Consider the following 23,301-nt stretch of genomic DNA (forward strand, 5'->3'; position numbering starts at 1 on the left):
GACTCCTCTAGCAGGTAACTAGAGGAAGGAGGATGCTACTTCAGGAGAAGTAGTAGAAGCTACTGTGTAAGTCATCTTGTGGGTTCACTGATGTACTTAGTGAACACATGACCAGATTTATGCGATGCGATGAACCAGCTGAGTCAAGCTATGGTTCAGCTTACCAAGAATTTTTGGAAGACAGCTAAGCATGTTTTGAGATATCTCAGAGGCACATCTCAGTATGAATTATGGTATAGACAGATAGAGGGAGTGAAGCTACAGGGCTTCAGTGATACATATTGTGCAGGGAGTCCATCAAATCGGAAGAGCACATCGGGTGGAATTTTCAACCTTGGGTCAGCGACAATTTCTTGGTACAGGAAGAAATAGAGGTCAGTTGCACTCAGATCGGTAGAGGCTGAATACATGGCTACAAGTTAGGAAGCATGTGAGGCCATCTGGACACGGAAAATTCTAGTTGGTTTGTTTGATCAGAGGATGGATCCAACTGTGATTTATTGTGATAATCAGAGTTGTATCAAACTCTCTGAGAATCCAGTATTTCATGACAGGTCCAAGCATATCGACATTTAGTATCATCATCTCAGAGACTGTGTGGTGAGGAGGATCATATTGTTGCAATATATTTCGATCGAGGAGTAAGATGCTAACATTTTGACTAAGGCATTGTCAAAGTATTAATTTGAGTTCCATAGAGACAGGATCGGGGTGGCAGATAATCCCTTTCTTGTTGAGAGGGAGTGTTGAAATGTGGCAAGAAGAATATTCCAATTTTAATTTGTCCTTGAATTAAAATTGAGAATTAAAATACGAATTTGGTCTCACTAGTTGCTTGGAAAATAATTAATTAATCCATCTTGAGTTAATTAGTTGGAGAAATTCAAGCTAGAAGTCTTTGTGAAGTCATGCAACAATTATCCCTTTGATTGAGGAGATTATCCCTTAATTAAGGAGATAAGGATGAGTTGTATTTGATTTGTAATTAGTTAGGTCAGTTAACTAAGTTAAGTCCATTTCAATTAGTTCCAAATAGTTTAAGGAACTAATTGTGAGTTGAGTCAGTTAATGCATGCATGCATGAAACTAGTGTACTCCAGTCTGAAGATTCTCTCATAAATAACTCATGCATGTCAATTCAAACAAAGACCTAGTTGAGATTAAAGACAGGGACAATGTACTATCAGTTGCAAGAATTTTCCTATAAGAAAATCTCTTGCATGCAGAAGGAATTCATTCCTTGATATTTGTGGAGTTTTATAGTGTGTTGGACCAGTGTGTGAGATCAGTGTCACACAAGGTTACAGCAAGAACACCCAGGGAAAACTGCACAAGGAAATAGGAGGCTTGGAGGGCAGACGAAAAGATATATGAGTTGTATATTCTGTCTATGAGCAGCAATGAGGGATTGTACTGAGAGCTGGATAGCTGTGAGAGCTAAAGATGTGTGTAATCCTGAGATATTTCCACTTATATGATAATACAGATAACATGGTTTTTAGCTGAGACTTTCCCAGAGTATTCTTCTGTGTTTCATGTGTATTTATTCTTCTTCTATATTATATGTGTTATGTTTGATCTTGCTCAAATCGGTTAAGCTTCCGCAAGTTTGATTGTAGAAGTATATTAAGTATTTTTCTTTAGTTATATTGCATAATCAAGTTAATCTATAGTGAGAATTTCTACAATCCGTCTCACCTTTGCCACACACTTCTTCCACTCAGCCAACTCTTGTGCATTAGTTGAAGCTAGCTTTGGGATTTCTTGATCAATGAAATCCTTCAAGTCATTGTCTTCTAATACAATCTCCATTCTATCTTTCCATGCTATGTAATTCGAGCTACCTTCCAAGGCATACTTGAGTCTCAAGCCATAGAACGCCATTGGCCAGCTTTAAAGTATGATAAAAATTTGATTTGCACCTGCAACCCCAAACTTCAAACTTTGAATTCTCTTCTTAGTATACTGTTCACAACTTTGATACCATGTAGAAATTCTCTAAAAATCTCGCTCTTCTGAGACCATGTAGAAAATCTAGTTGTAGGTTAACACGATAATGCAATACAACCGAAGCAAAATACTATAACCTACTTCTACTATCAATTTGTGGAAGCTTAAAGATTGAGTTGAATACATATAACCATAAGAATAAGAATCAATCACACAATACACATGAAAATACTTTTGGGAAACCCTCAACTAAAAACCCCATAATCTGTATTATCATACAAGGTGGAAATACATAGGAATTATACAAAGCCTTAGCTTTCACAGTTAGCTAGCTCTTAGTACAATCCTCTCAGATGCTCACAGGAAATCCTGGCTTCTCTCAAGCCTTCCTCACTTCCCTCCAAGCTCCTATTTTCTTGTACTGTTCGTCTGGGATGATCTTCACCTCACCAAGTGGAACACTGCTCTCACACACTGACAGAACTGCGCAATCTTCAAGGAATTATTTCCTTCTGCATGCATGAGTTTTCTTTATAGGAAAACACATGCAACTGATAGTACACTGTCATTTTCTTTAATCTTGTTTGGGTCTTTCTCAGATTAGACATGCATGAGTTTCTGATGAGGGAATCTTCAGTTAACTGGAGTACACTAGTTGAGTCCATGCATGCATCAACTAACTGTTAACTCACCATGAGTTCCTCAAACAGTTTGGAACTAATTTAACTGGAATTTGTTATCACTCAGGTTGTTCCCTGGCTCCTAAGGGAATACGACCGAGGTAACCACTAACCAATCTTTTAGCTACAGGTCCTAGCCTACCTGCAACCAGAGAGGGCTCTCTCTTTATGATTTAACTTTGTTTTGGTGTAATTTTAGGCTAGTTATGATGCACAGGATTTTGTTTTGAATTTGGTTGGATGATGATTTCAAATAGAACTGATATGCAGTTTTCTGAATAGCTTACACCATTGGGCAATGGAGTCAATGCTTGTGCACTGTTGAAAGTGCTTGTTTGAGGAAGAGGTAACACTACAGAGCCAGACAGGTATCTATGAAACAAATCTTCAAATCTAGGAATCGATGGTATGGAATTAGGGAATGAAAGGCAGTCAAGGATCTTTCACTATGCTGACAGAGGAAATGTGAGAATATTATCTAGGAGTAGTTAAGAATTCCTAAACAGCATTCATAATGAGAGAATCAGTGAAAACATGAGCAATTAAGAATTCATATTCATGACTAGTTCTGCAGAAAACATGGTTAGAAACAGAGATTGAGCAAAGGGTGCATTTAAACAAGTCCAGAGCTATTCTTTTTCTCTGTTGCTGAGATCATGAAATATATATGTGAATTTAGAAAACATAGAAAAAACAAAACATGGTTTAAAAAAAATTATTGTTTCATTAAACAACACAGGGATTCTGTAGCAGAACGCAGCTCATCATATTCACATGCAGACAGTGCAGAAATCATAAACTCCATCAGCTCTTTATATTAGAAAATCTGAAAGTTACAGCACAGCTCTTAGAGCGAGAATCATCAACCAACCCCAAATACATTCTATGGGGGAATATATATAAAAAAATAAGATAGAAAATATCTAGATGATGAGTCTTCATGTAATAAATTACATTACAAACTCTTCAAAGGAAGTAGATGAAAGAAATAAATGTTGCAGTTAATATTGGTGTGCTAGGTGTCTTTTGTCAGAAAATTTTGACTTTTTTGGACCAATAAAGTCGGCTGTGGCTGCGTCTTTGATATGCGTTTGCTGGATTTCCTGTCTTGCTGTCTTTGCTAAGTCACTGCTTTGACTTTCTCTGCCTGCTGTCTTCATGCTCTGTCTGGTGCCTGCGTACTCAACTTTGCTGACCTGTAGATAATCTGTGGTTGACCAAAATCTGCATTTGAACGAAGAGGAATAGGACCGTAATTACTTGGACAAAATTTCCAACATTGCCTGCCACCAATCTTCTCTAGGAAACTGATGTCTCTGTATCTTTATGAGTGTTTCATCAGCTTCTGTGTATTTGTAAAAAGTGCGGTGGAACTCAAAAAGATGATTGATTTCATGCCCAATGTAAAACAGGTTATCTAATTTATCATAAAGAGACTGTCCTGAGGGAGGCCTTGCTTCTTTGAGGAACTTGTGGATGCAGTAATCTGATTTGTAACGTAATTATTTACCTTGGTGGTATATTGCTCACGAGTTAGCAGTTTTCCAGTGCTGGTTTTCAGGCTAGGTAATCCTCTATTCTACAAAGCTGCAAGCTTCAACTTGAAATCATCTACTTCTGCCTGCATTTCCTGACACTTTCATTCCAAACTTTGCACAAAATTTCTAAGGGTCAGCACCTTTTTTGCTGTTAGAACAGTTTCTGTCCTGTTACTGATGTCTAAGGCTGCCAACTCCTCTTTAGTGTGAGTGTTCAGGAAGTGAATCATTTTGCTGGCCTGCTCAGGCATATTTCCCAATGTTGCTCTAGCCTGTTGAGTCTCAAATTGGGCTAAACCTATTAACTCTATCTGTTCATGCGTGGTTTGGATTGGTTTCCATTGCTCAGTGATTGATTGGCTAATTTTGGCCCACAAATCTTCTTTATTTCAGCCAGGGTCTTGTCCAAAGTTAGCTCTTCCTCCAAGGATTTTATTTTGTCATTCAAGGCCTTAATTTCCCTTGTTTTTTCAGCTACTGTCATTTTGGATTTATCATATTTTCCTTCTAGATCGGCCAACTTTTCTTTGGCCTCTTTTATCTCTATCGCCTGAAGCTCTAGCTCCTTGACAGCTTTCATCAATTCATCCATGCTCATGCTAGACTCAGGTGTTGTTGTTGTTGCTGCTGCAGTAGTTGTTGGGATGACTGGAGGGACTGCTACTGCTTGTGTAGGAGGAACAGGGACATCAGTTGGAACTGTTTGAGGTGGCTGGGAGGTCGACTCTCCCTGCCTGCCTTGGACTGTTCTTTCCAATTCTTTCTCCATCTGAATTATTCTTTGGTTCATTCTCATCAATAGATCCATTGTATCCTCAGCATCTTTTTCTTGCACCATCTCTGCAGTTTGAGTGTGCACAGTAGGAGGCAACCCCAATTGTTTTCTGAGGGCAACAATATCATCTTCCTTTTTCTTCATAAGGGCTCTGACACCCTTGGGATCCTTAGGATCATGTCCTAAGTCCAAAATAATGTCCTCCAATGTTTTTATTCTGTTGTCTTTGGCTGTGGAGGACATTCTTTCCAAATATAGCTGAATGTTTGTATTCTTCAAAGATTCCTTCAATTCATGGGCTAGCATGGCCTTATCTGCTAAAGTAGCATAAACCATCTCACCTGTCTACTTGTGCAACTCTATTTGTTCCATGGGGTGAATGTCCCTGGCAAGGACTTCTAGATTTGCCTTCACATAATCTACAGCTGACTGTGGCTGCTGTACCTTGGGCTTGAAATGGCTGAGAATCATTTTTTCTTATTTGAAATCATATGCTGCCATCAACCTCTGCTGTTTGGCAGGTGTTGCTTTGAGGAATTGATCATATAATTGTACCCTTAATAGCTCATTATGAGCTTTGATTTCCATGAAAGTTGTTTTGATGCTAGGTGGCCGCTTGGTTTGTTGTCTTGAGGAAGAGATTTCCATGCCATGCTGCCTCTCTTGCTCTTGCTGGAAAGAGCTAGTAGGTGTCTGCTGGCTTGCTTCCCTTCTCGGGCTTTCTATGACTTCTTCACTAACTTCTTCCTCAATTGGAGGATCAACTCTTTGCCTCTTGGCTCCAGGCTGCTGTGTAGACCCACTAGCAGGGGTGGAGTCTTCTCTATCTCTCTTCTTACCTCTTTCCTCATTAGCAGGAGTTTGCAATATTGGCACTTGTAGTGCCTCTGTTTGCTGTGGAGGAGCTTGTTCTTGAGTTTGCTCCTTTGAGGTGGTAGGCTGTTCTGCAACTATTTCTTGCTCGACATCCATCACTTCTTTTCCTTTTGCTGTACCTGTCGCTGATGTAGATGCTCCTTGGGCAGCTTGGGAAGCTGCGGCAACAGATCTGCCTTCTCCAACTTGGTGTTATAGACATTTTTATGCCTTACAGCATTGAGCATGAAATGTCCATAATCCAAGGGATCCAAAGTCCCTAAAAGAGTTTTTCCTGCTCCTAAAGAAATAAGGTCAACCAATGACAGCTTCTCCCAAAAGTTCTCCACCAAAAACCACTCAGAAACAATCAATTCAGGATCAATTCAGAAGCTCTTCTAGCTGCCTGCGTTGCAATGCACCCCAGTACACTAGCTAGGTGCGTTGCAACGCACCTAAATGCACTACCAGGGTGCGCTGAGCAGGAAATGACAAATGGGAAGCTCATTCAACGAGGTGGAAAGACCATGGAAGCTTCCAGAATCTTCTCCAATGACACTTGCCTCAATGAATTCGACTAGTGATGAGTAAGAGGCTCTCAACCTCCAAGTGGAAGAAAGAACTGACAGAGGGAAGCCCCAAGTCAAAACATAAGCTGACTCATCCTCTCTGCTTACATCTATATATGGATCCCTCATCCAAGAGATCCAGGAGGCTGGAATTTTGTACTTTGCAAAGAATTGCTGTTGGTTTGAGATTGAGATTAGTACATTGGGTGATTTATGCTTTGTTGGAGGAGAGGAAGGGATTCCTTTGCTGGGAGGTAGATGCTGGATCGGGACTCACTTGGTTGTATCTCCTCTTGGACTTTTTTATCATATCAATAAAGCTATTTGAGGTTCTCCTATATGCTTGTATATCAATGATGTTTTGTTATATTTGCATATTTAGTTTATATCTGATCCTAAACTAGTTATGAATGTAAATCTATGTCTTTTGTGTAGTTTTCCTCTCTTGTGATCTTGCAGGAACTTGGTGAAGCTGGACCAGTGAAGGAGCAGGCAGTGGGAAACAAGCAAAAGAGGAGAGTGATTGGATCAACAAACTAGCGAAAGACACAGGTTAGTTACATCCTTCTTCTCCATTTACATTTCGTAAAGAAGAATACTCAGATAGTTTTCCTTGTTTGTTGCTAAGGCACTATCACACCTTAGAGTGGGATAGGGGCATTCCGAATGGATACTTTTCCCAACAACAAATTGGCGACTCCGCTGGGGATCGTATCTTGTTAGTTTATTTGTGTTTCTATTGTTGTTCATCTCATAAACTCAAGAGTGCCGAATCGAACTGCATTTGCCATTTACAAATGCAAAGTAGAGATCTGCTACTCTAGTCCATTCGCTGGGCCTGTTTATGATCTGAACAGCTGATCCACAAGTGCTCTAACAACCCTTTGTGATAGATCTTAGTCCTCCTTTAGATCATCCCTCTAATTGTACCTAATTGATAGCTTTTATCCGGCCAAAACTGTAGATTAAACTGCAAACCATGACCCAGAACCCATAAACAATTCTCGTTTCTGCTTCAGCGCAGACTCTGTGAAGAGGTTCTGCATATCAACGCAGGTCCTGAGAAGGCTACCTACGCTGAAGTTCAGTTTCTCTGTGCTGGGGGTGCGCTGATTAGCCTTTGCCTTGTGCAACTGTGGTTCCCTGCTTCCTTTTGCTCAGTTTTATCTCTGTTTTTTGCAGCCTGTTATCAGTGTGTGTACCTATCTAAAACCCCTTTTCTTTGCCTCAATTCCGCCTTAGTTGTATAAAGAAACTGTATTTTTTCTTTGTGTATTTGTTACATCATTTGTAGTTTCCCATTACAAAAGTAAACTAGTCATACTGTCGCCCTTAGATCTAGACCTGTCGTAAGTGTCGTTTTGATCTTAGGAGTGAGTTTGTTTGCTGTTCACAGTTGATTTAGCTTTTACTTTTGTTGTTTGGTTTGAATTTATGAATTTCTAAGTGTCGAAACAAGTAAATCATAAAGTGTCGTAATCGTATTTTGATTTCGAAAAAGGAGCTTGTTTGTGTTTTTCACTTGAAATCGAATTCAAATTTGTACAACAGCTTTCTTTTTAGGCATCAATATTAAGAAAGTGAAAACAAATACATGCATATGTGCATTTGCATTTTGACAGTTTGCATGTTGATTTAGGAAAAGTGCATTTACAGTGTGCTCTATGCTCTTTGAGAAAAGATGGTGTCTTTCTTTTCCCCTTGTAGCTAGGATTTTCATTGTTGAAAAGATATAAAAGCTTGCTTATCATCTTTAGACTGCATTTAGGAATTATATCATACATCTCGTGGTGATCCAAAAAGGCAAACTTCTAAGAAAGATCAACCTAAAATAAATTGAATGAACTTAACAACGCTTTGTAACTTAACGCACAACATAGAGGTCTAGGCTAGAGACGTGTTTCGGCGTCGTAAAACCTGGTCATTGGTCGCCTCACTGATGGTTGGGTGATTCCTCCTGAGAGACGATAAGTGACAGTACGGATTGTGCTCCCACGTACCGTCGAGTATATATTGGGAGACCCCTATAGGCATAAAACCTTTATCCATAGGAAGCCGTGTCGGCCGTCCTACTGATCGCAATGCACTGAACACAACATTCGGGAAGATTGACCGCCCGTACCTTAAAAAGTATTCTGCGGTTTTGCGAAAAGTTTGGCACACCCTCTACCTAGAACTCCAGAGCAGTCCCTTTCATTCCTTTTCAGACTCCTTAACGGAAAAGGTCCATCTGAGCACTTGTCACTTCAGGCTCATTAAAAATCGAAGGAGACTAGAGTCATCTTTTGCTTTTTCTCGACTCTTTAAAATTGAAAAAGCAAGTTGTGTCTAAAGCGTCTAAAAATTCATTTAATTTGGAAACATACTTTCCCCTTTTGTATTTTGGTTGATCGAGTAATCCGCAATCGTGGAAGAAAGTCAATTGAAACCTCGTCGTTCGCGGAGGATTACGAGTCAACCGTCTTTATCTCCGGAATCGAAAACAGTACGGACAAAGCGAACTCGTTTAATTGGTTCGAAATCTCTTATTAAAGTTGGAACAAGTGTTCCAACGACATTCGAGATTCTGGTTACTCCAAACATTTCTAGGAACCCTGCCTCTACAAAAGAAGTTCAACAGCCACAGAGGGACAGTGATACTGATCCTAGTCTGAGAGCAAACACTTGCGTTACTGAACCAGTTCCATCTGCAACCGGTTCGGAGAGTCTTGCTCCTCAAACATCTGCCGCTATCGATTCAACCCCTTCTTCGGCACCAGAAATATTTTACGGACCTGACGGTCTTCCCCTTCCACCTGGTTTGATTGCGATAGAGGAAATTGTAGAAGATCCGCAAGCAAGTACTCCAACACATTTTGGAGTCGGGGTCACTCTATTTCCTTCGACATCAGAAGTTAGTCTACCACTAGTGGAAGTTCCTGTAGAATCGCTAGGTAATCTTTTGGATAGACTCAAAATGCCTGAACAACCGTCAACATCTAGGACTGTGTCGAATGACACAGCGACGACAGAACCCCCTGCCGTCACTCCGACAATGTTTGCCGGCGTACCATCTGTCCCGACTAGCTCACAACCGCTAGAAGGAGTCCATCCAGGGACTATTTCGACAGTATGGTCTGTTCCTGTTTGTTCCTCCGGAATAATATCCGGCAACTCTTATGTTGAGACTCGACAAATTGATCCATTTGGAGGTCAATTTGGACAATCTAGTCCCCAAGGGCAGACAATCCCCTTGAGTTCCGGATTACCACCGTATGGGGGGCAGTATGCCCTTCCATTACCCCCTCCGGGAGGATATCCATATGGGAGTTCACAATAGTATTCAGGTTATACTGGAGTTACGTCAAGTGGTTGGGTACCTATACTACCCCAACAACCAAGGGTTGTGTATTCTATGCAACAATGTGTACCTATGTCGAACATCCCGACTACACCGACTATGGTAACAGTGTCACGAGTTCAAACGCTGCCTGTTGTATGTCAACCTCAAATTTCTCAGGTTGTAATGCAACAGCCCCTTGACCCTGTGACTCAACCACAATCGCCAACTGCTGGGACGACACAGGTCCAAACGGGTACAATTACCCCACACCTTGGTCCAACGGTTAGTATAGCGCAACAGAACATGGCTTCACAACCATGGCTGGTGCGATACCAACAACCACAATTCCAGCAAGTGTACCAAGGTTCTGAGCAGCAGATCTTTGTGAACAGTGGACAACCGTACATTCAAAACGGTCAAAATCAACCACTTTACAGTGGTCAAGTCCACCAACCGTATCAGTCATACCAGTATCAACTACATTATGCTGGTATGCAAAGGCCAACTGCTCAGGCAATTCCATCATACCCTGGGTATGCTTCACCTAACCTGAATCAACAGTTGCCATTCGTGGCAACTTTAGAGTTACCTGATTTACAACGGTTGACAAATGTTCCAATTGCTTACGCCCCTTGGTGGCCGGCGATCCCTCATAAAATTACGTCAGATATTCCTAAATTTAATGGAAATCCAGGTGAAGACCCATCGAATCACGTGATGACATTTCATCTATGGTGTTCATCAAACACCCTAAACGATGATTCGATAAGGCTTCGCCTTTTTCAGACGACGTTAACGGGTCCAGCGGAAAAATGGTATATTGAATTGCCTAGAGCTTCGTTCGACAACTTCAGTACCTTAGCCACGACTTTCTTAACCCATTTTCAATTACCGATAAGGTATGAAACGGGAATGGGAATCTTAACCAACTTCAAACAGACAACGACCACTCACATATTTGATCATATACATGAGTGGCGGTGTCGTCGTAGGATGGTAAAAACGTACGTTCCCGATCAGCTATTAGCTGAATGGTTTATCAAGTCGTTACTTCCTACCATAACGGAAGATGTGGCGAAGGGGGGAGTCGTAACGGAAGAGCAAGTTATCGCTCGTGCGCAATATCTAGACTTGGTCTATACTCAGTCTGGCACGCTCTACGACAAAATACCTGACGCCCCTAGACCGGAATTCTCAATTCCTCCTCCTCCTAAATCAAACAATGACTCTCATGCCGGTGATGGCATGATTGGCACGACAAACACGAAATCGACAAAGGCCAACTCCAAGAAGGCCCGTAAGATTTCAGATCAAAATGCAAAAGACGAAATTCTTGCTTCGGAAGTAAATGCCGTATCAGCAGATAAAGGCAAAGAAACCAAACAACCAGGAAGCAAGAAGAAACAAAACAAAGGGAAGAAGAAGAAACAAGGTGAATCATCTCCTGAAAAAACTTCTTCAAACCCTCCTAGAGATAGGAAACCCCCTTTTGGGTGTTAGATATGTGATGAGGATCATTGGACCTCACAATGTCCATACAAAGCTGAGCTTAAAAGATTCTTTAAAAGTTCGCAAACCTCAGCTGTGTTAACTGACCCGTTTCCAAATCCAGGCACAAATCTGGTTGAAAGTGGAAATGATTCCCTGTCACAAGTGCTAATGTTGTTGATTTCGAAACAGCAAAATGATGCTTTGATTTCGACAAGGAACAAAGATTACGGGAATCCGCAGTTGTCGAACGACAGGGGTAAAGATCAACCAAGTAGTTCGACAACAACTTCGACAGAAGTTGTACCACCCGTCATTCTTGAATTAACAATAAAACCACCAAAGGGAGTAGTACACAAGTCGACATTTAATCCTCGCACCAGAGCAGCGCAGCATTATAACATAGTGGAAGATTTGGCCCAATCGCCATCCGCTATGTCGACTCTTGAAGTACTACAAAATTGCCCATCCCAAAGGCAGGCTTTGTTATCAGCCATTGGTGGGGTTGATCCTAAGGATTCCAATCTTGTATCCTTCGACCACAAAGGATACGATCCTTAGTTACCAGCTCAACTAGCTTTCCTTATTCAAGTGAAAGCCCTCAACAAAACTGTTCACCGAACGATTATTGATGAGGGGGCATCTACATGTATTATGTCGATGAGTTGCTGGAAAACTTTAGGATCTCCAACCTTGTCGCGATCTTCGATGACATTAAAAGCATTCGACGGAAGGACATATACACCATATGGTATCCTAAGTAACTTGAAAGTTGAACTAGGAGGGAAAACAATAGAAATTGATGTTGAAGTAATCGACGGAAACCTTGATTACAACATCCTATTGGGAAGACCCTGGATATATGCCATGGCCGCAGTTGTGTCGACCTACTTCAGGAAGATTGCATTTCCCTTCGAAGGAGGAATTACAATCATCGACCAACAAACATTTCTCCCCAACAGTTCACAAGTTACGGGAAGCATTCCAATGATCCATGGAAGCAATCATTTGCTCCAAAATATCGGAGTAGGTCTCCTAAAAGACCCTGCCTTAATGGGTACTTTTTCCCTACCGCCTCTGAGTAATCTGACGGAAGTGGCCACAGTGGAATATGAAACCTTCTATATCTAATGGATTTGGACTCCGAGGACGGTTCTTATCTCGTGTCAACCTCGTTAAAAAATGAAACAAGGAGTCATGAGGATAGTTCTTTTACTGTTTCAACCTCATTTAAAAAATGAAACAAATCCCCTTTTCAAATCTCAAAGGTAAACCTTCATTCTAACCACCGAGTTGAATGCAATGAAGCTTGGGGGGCATGCACCTCGATTTGCGTTATTATGCTGGGGGCATGCAAGCTTATCATCGAGCAGTTTTAGCACATAGTTCATGCTCGTTAAAAAATAAACATAAGATCGAGCAAGTGTTTCAATCCGCGTTTAAGCTCGTTAAAAAATGAACTATCCTCCGGTAAATAATCACCGTGAATGTAACATTATCAGCCATTAAAGCCTTGGTCGTGTTTGCACCGTCACCTCCACTTTTCCATTGGCCGATCATTCACCTCCATTTGATTGTTTACCCATTTTGAGGAACAGCTGCGAAGAGTGATTTCACTAGCCATCCTTGTGACACTGCTGTGATTGGAAAATTCCAACCCTTACCTGGAATCAGCTGCTACCCGTTTTATCACTCGTTCCTCAAAAGACGAGTCTTCTTTAAGCTCTTTTCATCTGACTCGTAAAATATGAAAAGATTGCCGAGTTTTGGCCTTCCAGCTCGTTAAAGCGACCGGAAGTGCTATCCCTCCTCTAGATTTTAATCTTTTTGGACCTGAGGGATTATTGCACAAAAAGATCGAGCGCTTGTTTTGTTCGTCTCGTTAAAACTATCGAAAATTCATCCCTTTTGTATTGTTTTATACTTTTTTGGACTTAAGGGATTAGATGACGAAAAAGGACTTCTGGAGTTATCTTTACGTACCTTTTCAGATTCTCTAAAAATGAAAAGGACCGAGTTATCTTTGTCGTTAGACTCGTTAAAAACATTAAATAGCGACAAACTTGTCTTTAGACGTGAACGAGTTTCACTATCGCTAGGCTCGTTAAAACATAGCGATGGGTTTGCCCGAAGGGCAAATTATAGAACAAGCATATGTTATCCTCCTCAAGCTTGACAAAATTAAAGAGGTACTGGTTAGAAATGACTGGGGAAAAATTGGGAAGAAACTCAAAGAACTTTTATTGGTAGCAAGTCGCTCTTGAACATGACACTTCCACTCCGTGCCTGAGTCAGGTTGGGTTGTTTCATTCACCGGTCACATCACCATGGTCTCGCCATACCATCCATATTTGGGGTAAATGCTACCAATCCATCACATAAGTGTCGCCGATATGTTCAAGAGAAGTCATCCAAAGAAGTCAACCGTGTCCCATCCACTACCATACATTATCTTTCATTCTTTCATGACCGCCACCCTGAACCATATATCATCAGATCGTTTTCACCTCCATAAAAAATCATTTGCTCCGTTTCGTGTCACTGATGTGGGATACATTAAGGCCCTCCTTTGACGGATCGCTTCTTGTCGACATCAGCTCATTATCCAAGAAGTTGATCTAGGAACACCCCCTTCAGTACTTTGAAGCTTGCATGCCTCAATGGCAAGTTTCTCACTTCCGGCGACAGGTATACATCAATGACCTTCGACTGAAATATTTTGCATGGTGTTCGACGCCAAGTCATTTATTCACACCACGTGAATTGTACTGCAGTGCCTTGAGGGTCATTATCATTACCGGTGATTCCTCTCGCGCTTGTTAACAGTTTACATCATTGACTGGTAATCAAGCGATGTCTTTCCATGTTCGACTTCAGAACATTTCTCACATGGATCAACTTGTACTTAGAGTGAAGATCGGACGAGATTGAAGACCTCGGATCTAGTTTCATCCATCCGGGCTGCGATATATATTCAGGAAAAATAAAGACATTGACATGTACAGCATTGCAGCAGATAATCATCCTACCAAAAGGATGATGATTTCATCAAAATCATCAGTCTACCATCAGACGATTGTCTGTTCTATGTACAGAAAAATGAATTTATAAAGCTGAGCATGGGAATGCCCGCCTCAGCTAGATCATGAAAATAGTATGAAAAATAATGTATTGTATTGTATCTTATTACAGGTCTCCTCCCAGCATTGAAAGAACTTCGGATCCTCCTAATAAAGCATTTCACTCGATAAACGACCTCATACTTTAGGGGGCAACTGTTATAGACATTTTTGTGCCTTACAGCATTGAGCATGAAATGTCCATAATCCAAGGGATCCAAAGTCCCTAAAAGAGTTGTTCCTGCTCCTAAAGAAACAAGGTCAACCAATGACAGCTTCTCCCAGAAGTTCTCCACCAAAAACCACTCAGAAACAGTCAATTCAGGATCAATTCAAAAGCTCTTCTAGCTGCCTGCGTTGCAATGCACCCCAGTACACTAGCTAGGTGCGTTGCAATGCACCTAAATGCACTACCAGGGTGCGCTGAGCGGGAAATGACAAATGGCAAGCTCATTCAACGAGGTGGAAAGACCATGGAAGCTTCCAAAATCTTCTCCAATGACACTTGCCTCAATGAATTCGACTAGTGATGAGTAAGAGGCTCTCAACCTCCAAGTGGAAGTAAGAACTGACAAAGGGAAGCCACAAGTCAAAACATAAGCTGACTCATCCTCTCTGCTTACATCTATATATGGATCCCTCATCCAAGAGATCCAGGAGGCTGGAATTTTGTACTTTGCAGAGAATTGTTGTTGGTTTGAGAATGAGATTAGTACATTGGGTGATTTATGCTTTGTTGGAGGAGAGGAAGGGATTCCTTTGCTGGGAGGTAGATGCTGGATCGGGACTCACTTGGTTGTATCTCCTCTTGGACTTTTTTATCATATCAATAAAGCTATTTGAGGTTCTCCTATATGCTTTTATATCAATGATGTTTTGTTATATTTGCATATTTAGTTTATATCTGATCCTAAACTAGTTATGAATGTAAATCTATGTCTTTTGTGTAGTTTTACTCTCTTGTGATCTTGCAGGAACTTGGTGAAGCTGGACCAGTGAAGGAGCAGGCAGTGGGAAACAAGCAAAAGAGGAGAGTGATTGGATCAACAAACTAGCGAAAGACACAGGTTAGTTACATCCTTCTTCTCCATTTACATTTCGTAAAGAAGAATACTCAGATAGTTTTCCTTGTTTGTTGCTAAGGCACTATCACACCTTAGAGTGGGATAGGGGCATTCCGAATGGATACTTTTCCAAACAACACTTGGTGCAACAGTTTGAAGGTTACCTGGTTAGAAGAATCCAAGTCAAGAGTTTTTTCTAAATCCTTGACATTTCTCTCCATAATTTCTTCTTGGGTCAGTTCCTCAACTAATGTGTCTTGTACCCACTCATCTTGGTTAGCATATTGTTCAATTTGTGGAAATTTACAATGGTCATAGGCTAGCAGCCTATATTTCACTCTTCTGGCACTGATAAAACCCTCTGGGTCATAAGGGACCCACCAGAAGCTCCCTTTTAACTTATATTTGTCCCTCAATATTTGATCAGCGTCTTGCCAACCTTCTTTCTTGTTCATAATGAAGGGGCCTAGATGATCTTTGAATTTCAGGTGAGCTTTCTTCTTGGCACTATGAAAATGAGTGAGATCAGAATTGATGAGTTGCCTATAGTACTCCAAGGCAAACAGTCTCATTGGTACATATCTTGGGAGCCTGTAAGGACAGAGCTCATAGCCATAGATTCTAATGACAGTGTGATTTTGATAGAGATACCAATCACCTATTTTATAACTCTTGGACAGCTGCAAGATCTTCTGTATGTCAAATGATAATCTAGGAGGAGGGGATATCATTAGGATACAAGAGACTGGGTATACAAATTGGTTAATGAACTCACAGTAGGAAAATGGAGAGTTTTGAACCTCATGGAAAAATGATGACCAAAAGATAATAGACCTTCTTTCACCCTTAGAATCCAACTTTTTTATGGGGCACTGGAAGCATTCAGACTGGTAATACATGAACAAATGATAGATATATGATGAATATGTAAAGACTCCCTCCCTGTCCAGTTTTACTAGCTGTTCATGTATTTTATTGGCTATGAACTTGGTATAGTTATACTTGTAAGCAGGGGGTTGTCCTGGACTATATGCAGACAATAAAACCAACACTGTTTCATCAATGTGCTCACTTGTTTTAAAACCCAGCATGGAGGAAATCATATCTACCAGCAACTTGCCCGCCTCATTGAAATTGTCATATAAGAAAGGAGGTGGCCCTATAGGCTGGCGGTCTACCCTCATGAATGTCTTGGTAATTCTTGCAATCTCAGAGCTGGAGAGCTTGGAGCCTTCATCCAACAAATAGTTCATAGAGAAAGGAAACAATAGCTGAGTCTGTTTGAAATTTAGCATTTGGTTGATAGAGTCAGGAGTAATATGGAAAAGTATGCTCCCAGATGGAGACCTAACAACTCTTTGAGTTGGCTCATAGTTCTCAGCACACAGACGGATAATCTCAGGAAAAATATTAACAGAAGGAAGGAAGTAAAAAGGCAAATTGGATTCACATATACCATACATGTCACAGTTGTTTAAAAAACTTTTTCTCAACTGGCAGAAGGTTTGCAAGTGATTCCTGTCCCCAACCAAATCTTGAATGAGGTAATCTCTATCAGCTAGGAGCATGGCTTCAAGCTCTTTGTTTGGTGGATTCATAGGAGTGATATTTAGAGCTGTTGGAGTAGCCATGTTTAAAGTTTTTCTGAGCTTGAGGTTGGAACAAAGTTTGGAGCAGTAACAGACTGAGGATAACTGCTGCTGAAAATTTGCAAATGAGTTGGAGACTGAGTTAAATGAAGCAATAGTCTTGACTGTCTGAAATTATGATGAAAGAGGTAAATTTCTGCAGAGTATAGATAGGTTTCTCTTCTATTGGATGAATTCTATGGATTAAGGGACTGCGGGAAAAATGCAGAGGGGAAAGGGGATTATTTTAGCCGAACGAGTGAAGTTTTTTGCAGAGGATTTGGCAAGAAGGGGTGAATGCACGGTAAATACGAAAATTTGTCGGCAATACGAACTTTATAAATCGTCCTTTGATGGTGAAATTGCAGGTGGGCGCGGGTTTAGACGGTTCCTTTTAGCTGGGGGCTCATCAATGAATTTTGGAAGAATTTAGGCGCAAAAGGTGTCTTTAGTTTGGGTACTTGTAGGTATTCAAGCAGCTAAAAATGGAGAAAATGGTGAAAAACAGGGCAAATGGGTGAAATTTGGCAAATACTTGGTTAAAGTCGCCGAGGGCAATTGAGCTGGTATGGTGGCGAACAACAGATGTGAATCTGCAGTCGGCTGCGGCTCAATTGTTCGAATTTGAATTCTGGAGGTAAAATGGCATGAAACAGTGTGCACAACTCTCCAACACGACAATGAAAATTACATGAAACAGTCGAATATGCGCGTTTTTATGAAAATTTGGCGCTTCTGGCGCTTTTTTGTGCTTTTCCGCGATGACATCAGCATGACGTCATCGGAGGGTCCCGGGTATGACAGGATGACGTGGTAGCCTGACTGGGCGACGACGTGGCACAGGACATGGTGGCAGGGTGGGGACACGGGTGGATGAAGTGGCAATGACACGGAGCAGTGGCGGGGACGTGGGGACATGACATCAGTGGCGACATGGAGCTAACGTCAAGGGCGGAGGGCAGTTTGGTAGTTTCCTCCCGCACCACTTTTCAGCGTAGGCGGTATTGGGGGAGGGGCCTCCGATCACGTCGGGAGGTCGACACGTGGCGGGGGTACGGTAGGGAAACCGCCCATCCCCCGAACGTTAACCCCCGGCGGATCGGGGCGTGAAAATGACCGCCCACCCTTGGATCTGTAGTGCCGGCCATCGGATGCCTGGCGAGGCGATCGGGGTGTCGTGCAGTTGGGCTCGGGACCCTCCCGTATATAAAATAATATTATGCCATGGGGGGTGAAAAAAATTGGTTAATGTGGGTTCGTGGGTTATGTGCACCGGTAGTGTTTAATGTTTAAATAAACATCTAAACCAGAACTTTAAACGATGAGCGTGAGAGGGTATAATGGTAAAATGTTATGGGTAAAGGGGTGAGGAAAGAGGTTATTAACTTAACCAAATGTTAAGTTAACTCTGGAGTTAGGACGCGGAAGGGTTGATAATAGTCCCAAATGGACTGTTATTTCCCAAAACTATATATACATAGTTATAATGCTATAGGGTAGGATATTTAATATTTTTTGGAATTTTATATAGTTTTTTTGTAGCAATAGGGATGGGAAAGTAGTTAGGGAGCTATATAATAGAATTAGGAGTTAATATGAGTTTGTGAGGTGAAAGTGTAGTAAAAAGGCTAAGTTTGTGAAATGAAACTTAAGCATAGGGATGAATGGAATGTAGAGAAATGACTTTTACACAAGAAATGTGGCTTCTTTTCATTGAGGAAAGCCAAAACTTGACTTGATTTTCTCAAGAATGAAGTGCAAGTAGGACTGGTTGGGCAGATCCCAAAGTCCTCAAGGGGGTGTTAGTAAGAAGCTTTGAGGGGGGTGAAAGGGAGTTAGACATGCTTCCAAAGTGGTGCCATCAAACAACTGCTTTGACATTTCTTTCATTGATGAGATAAGATCTGATTGATAATACATCAGGTGATCCAAACCTTGCTTCTGCAACCTCAAACTACTTACCCAACCTCATACACCTAACATTTTTTCTTCATTTTGAATGGGTGCACTTAGACTTGCAGACCCTGATTATCCTCTTTTCTTTTGACTGCCCTCCTATCTACATCTACCCTTATCTCTTCCAAGGGCCCAGATTAAGCAGTTGGGCTCCTTCATTTCTCTGCCTATCTACTCTTCTGCCAAGCTTGAACTGTTTGGACAGACATTCTTTTTCTATTCTACAACAACAATTTAAACATGGCATGGTCCAGATTGAACTGTTTTGCCACCCATCAAGCTAGTAGTGGCATTTTGGCTAGCCAATTTCCTGGTCATTCTTTGGGGTTCATTTTTGTTTTTCTTTATGACCAATGTACTCTTTTTTCCCTTTGATAATTATTTTAGGGCATACCCTCTTCACATTTTTTAATTCTGTCTATCTGCATAGAAAATATGGAACCTTTGCAGCATCAAAGATGAACATATTTGGCACTTCCACTGTCAATCATGAAAAATGAAACCTATTGGTATAGGAACCTAACAGTGGCTCCACTTGGGGATGGATTTTCCAGATGAAAAGCCAAGAACAACAGGTCAGATTGCCTTATTTTTCAATTCTTGCTGCAGTTTGAACCTTCCTTGTCTTAGAGACCATTGATCTAAATCCTTGTAACTTGTTATGAAGTACCCTTTGAGATGCTCTGTGCAAAATTACAGCTTTGTCTTTACTGGTTTCTCTGAGTATTGATCATCATCTTGATACTTCCCAAGTGTTTTCTTGATTTCTTATGATAGAGTCAAAAATATATATCAAAATGGTGCAGTTCCCTGATTTTTCCTCAAAATTTGCTGCACTTGTTTCCTTATCTAACCGCTGTAAATAAAAATGCTGGAATTACAAATATTTATGTACAATATACAACTGTGTTGTGCTCATCAAAGGGGATCAAAATAATGTTTGAGCATTCTCCCATTGACTGGGCCTTCCTCAGTATTTGTGCCATCCAAACTTTTCAAGAAATATGTATTGTTACCTTGTACAGCCTGTATGACATAAGGTCCTTTCCACAGAAAATCAAACTTGCCATGTTTCCCTTTGTCCTCTCTCCTAGAATCCCATCTCAGCACTTTGTTTCCTATGAAGAAATCTTCAGCCTTTGTTCTTTTGTCAAAGATCTTCTTGAGTTTATCTTGTAGAATTTGGGTTTTATGATACACCTCCTCTCTTGTTTGATGCAAGTAAATTGTTTGATTGATCCTTCTTTGTATATCATTTGGCTCTGCTTGTATTTCTTGCAGCAACTTGATCACAAGGATTCCCAAAGATGAAGGGAATCTTGCCTCCATTCCATAAACTAGTTCATATGGACTTGTGCCAATGGATCTTTTGGTGGTCAATCTGTCTGCCCATAGTGCATTTACCAGCTTCTTATGCCAATTCTTTTTGTTTTCCTCCAAGATCTTTTTGATGATGTTGATGAGGCTTTTGTTGGAGGACTCAGCTAGGCCATTGCCTTGAGGGTAATAGGTTGTGGAATGGCCCAAGGTCATGTGGTATTTATGGCAAAAGTTAATCATTTTTTTGGATTTGAAAGCAACAGCATTGTCTGTAATAATTTTATCTGGACAGCCAAACCTGGACAAGATGTTGGTTTCTAGAAATTGCATAATAATGGAGTCATTGGCTTGCCTACAAGGGATGGCTTCTATCCATTTGGTAAAGTAGTCTAGGCAGTCAAAATCCACCTATGTTGGCTAGAGGATGAAGGGTGGATTTCACCAATGAAGTCTAAACCCCATTGCTAAAAAGGTCTTTCAGTTGAGATAGGTTTGATGGGTAAAGATAACAACTTTCTTTTGCCTTCAAAGATCTAACATTTATGGCAAGATATTACAAATTTTTTCACATCAGCAAACAAGGAGGGCCAATAAAATCCAGCCCTTAGGATTTTATCAGTTGTTGATTTCCAGCATAAGTGTCCTCCACAGTCACCTGCATGAAACTCCTTAAGGACATTGTCAGTTTGATCCATTGTTAGGCAATTAAGTAAAATTCCTTCATGATTTTTCCAAAACAAGGCATTTTCTATAATACAAAACTTTGATGCTTTCATTTTCAAGAACCTTTTCTTAGTCCTGGACAACCCTGGAGGAGCTTGCAGGTTTAGCAATACAAAACATATGTCAGCATACCAGGGTGATTGTAAAAAGGCTTGATTGATCTGTGGAGTCACCATCTCCTGTTCGTTGTCCAGTTCATTGATATCAAGGGCTTGGAAATTGGTTTCAGTCATCAGTTTGGCTAGCCCTTGTCCTTTTATCAGTTTTGAGGCTTGATTTCAATGTCGTATTCTAAAATATTGGCTATCCATTTGCCCCTTTTTCCCTCAATCCCTTCTTGAGTTAAAATGTCTTTAACCACAACATTTGGGACATAGGCAATCACACGAGAGTATAAAATGTAGATTCTAAAATCTTTGATGGCCTTTACAAGAGCATAAGCTTGCTTTTCCATGATCTGATATTTTAAGGGAGCATCCCTAAGAGCTTTGCTAAAAAAGGCAATGGGCTTCTCACACCCTTGGTCATCTTTTTGCAATAGGACAACAACAATTGTGTGCTCAGAGGCAAAGGAAAAAATGATGAAATCTCTATCAAACCTGGGACTTGTGAGGACTGGTGTATTTGTCAAAGCTCTTTTGATGTCCTCAAAGTCTTGTTTGGCTTCCATAGTCCACTTGACTTTAGAATCTTTCTTCAGCATATTGTTTAACAGTCTTATGAGCTCGGCCAAATTAGGAATGAATCTTCTCAAGAAGTTAATCTTCCCTAGAAAAGCTTGTAGTTCTTTGATGTTTCTTGGATGAGGCACTTGAAGGATAGCTTGAATTCTCTCAGGGTCAATTCTAATGCCATTTTTTGAGATTATATGACCTAGGAGCTTGCCTTCCTCTAGGCCAAATAGTGATTTCTTTGGATTCAATGATATGCCATATTTTCTGCAAATTAGGAACACTTGCCTTAAATGTTCTAAGTGTTCTTGGTCTGATTTTGAGAAGGAAGTAAGATCATCAAGGTATATGACCAAGAAATCATGGATTTCTTTGGAAAAGGCTATGTCCATTGCTCTTTGAAAAGTGGCCCCTGCATTTTTGAGTCCAAAAGGCATTTTGACATATTTGAAGGTTCCCCAAGGTGTTGTAAAGGCAGTTTTGTCTTGATCATCCGAGTGGACCAAAATCTGATTGAATCCTGAGAATCCATCTAACAATGAGATCCTAGAAGCTCCCACTACTCTTTGTAGGATATGATCCATTTTTGGTAAGGGGTAATGGTCTTTGAGAGAGACTTTGTTCAAATTCCTTAAGTCAGCACATAGTCTTATCTCTCCCGCTTTCTTTCTGGTAGGCACTAGATTTGAAATCCACTCTGAGAACCTGATTGGAGCAATGATTCCAGCCTCGTACATTCGTATAACTTCTTTTTCAATTAGGGGAAGAAGGACAGGATTCACTCTTCTAAGCTTCTGTTTAAAAGGCTTTTGATTCTCTTTCAAGGGTATAGTATGTTGGATTACTGAGGTATCATAAGATTTGAGGTCTTCATAACCCCAAGCAAATACATCTTGGAATTCCTTAAACAAGTCAATGTATTTCAGTTTCTGATCAGCAGGCAAAGCTTTGGATAGTTTTACCATTTTGGTATTTTCTGAGGTTCCAATGTTGCAATCTTCAATTTCAGCATTCAGTGGTTGCCTTTTTGGCTTCCTTGAGATATCATTTGAATCGAATAAATCCTCCAAAGGAGTTAAACCTGTGGGCAGAAAATTGTCTTTTAGATCAATTACTTCAACTTCTCCTTCAACTATTTCATCAAACTTTGTTTGCTCTAGCTGTTGTACATTCTTGTTATTAAAAGTAGTTGGACGCAAAATCAGACTTGCTGTTTCAGCTGATATATTCTGCTCAATTCTGTCTGTCTGTTGTCGATCATCCATAGTGCAAGTGTCAATGTTTATGCTGGAAAACTCTTCCTTCAAAGTCAGGAAGTTATTTATCTGTGTGTCACTTTCAAAGACTTGCCAATTTTTGACATTATCTGGGACAACAGGCCTATGTTTGATTTCAGCTGTGAAATGGTGGTTAGGCTCAAAAGGTAGTTTGCATGTGCTGGCAAAGGTTGCCAAGCTATGTGCATGTAAATTGTGCTTTCTTGAGATTTTGGTGAGCTGAAATTCTAAGAAAGTGTTAAGTATTTCAATGGCTGCACCTCTATAAGCCCTCAACCTAAGATCATTTGTGACAAAATTTCCCTTCATCTGTTGTATGATCAGATCTGAATCCCCTAAAATTGAGACTTTGGTTGCACCCAGGTT

The sequence above is a fragment of the Pinus tabuliformis genome, chromosome 4_1 (assembly GCF_031772625.1).
Source record: "Pinus tabuliformis cultivar Carrire ecotype Pingquan chromosome 4_1, CPIR1, whole genome shotgun sequence".
NCBI classification, from domain to species: domain Eukaryota; kingdom Viridiplantae; phylum Streptophyta; class Pinopsida; order Pinales; family Pinaceae; genus Pinus; species Pinus tabuliformis.